A 687-nucleotide genomic window follows, 5' to 3' on the forward strand; every position below is an offset into this window, starting at 1 on the left:
CATGATTGATGGTAGGCATATGCAGCTTAAATCCAAATGAAGAGAGGGAAAAGCTAGGTCTTGCTGTTCTTTGGATTAACTGCCCTGTCCTAGAAATAGCAAGTGCTCAATGCGGAGTTCCCCCTACGAGCCAGACTCCAAGGTTGGCACTCGTGCCTTCCGGGTCCCTCCTCGCTGGTACGTGGAGGCAATGTGGCAAAGTGCTCATCCGCACAGATTTGGGGGCTGGGTAGTTCCGTTCAAGTCCCAGCTTTACATATACCAACATAGAATGTTCTCAAAAAAAAAAAAATATTACTAAGGGCTGAATGGGGGGGAGAAACAAGCTACAGGGCCATGTGCTTACTCTGGTACACTTGCGAGTGAATGAACATGCGCACACGTTTGTTAATGGCACGGAGTTTCTTTGAGTGAATCCAAAAGAAACTGGCACTAGCAGCTTCCTCTATGAAGGGAGAGAAGAAGGGAGTCTTACTCGCTTATTTTTCACTATACGCCTTTTGAATTTAGTTACACATGCGTGTATGTCTAAGTCCACAAGTTTAAAAATTCAAAGATTCCAGTTCTGCCGTTTACTAGCAGTGTAAGTTTTAGAAAGTTGTTTGCTTTTCTGAATCCTCAGTTTTCTTGTCTGTAAAACGGAGCCAGGAAAGACCACCTGACTGGACTGGGCGGATTAAATACGCT

This window comes from Meles meles, chromosome 10 (genome assembly GCF_922984935.1).
Source record: "Meles meles chromosome 10, mMelMel3.1 paternal haplotype, whole genome shotgun sequence".
NCBI classification, from domain to species: domain Eukaryota; kingdom Metazoa; phylum Chordata; class Mammalia; order Carnivora; family Mustelidae; genus Meles; species Meles meles.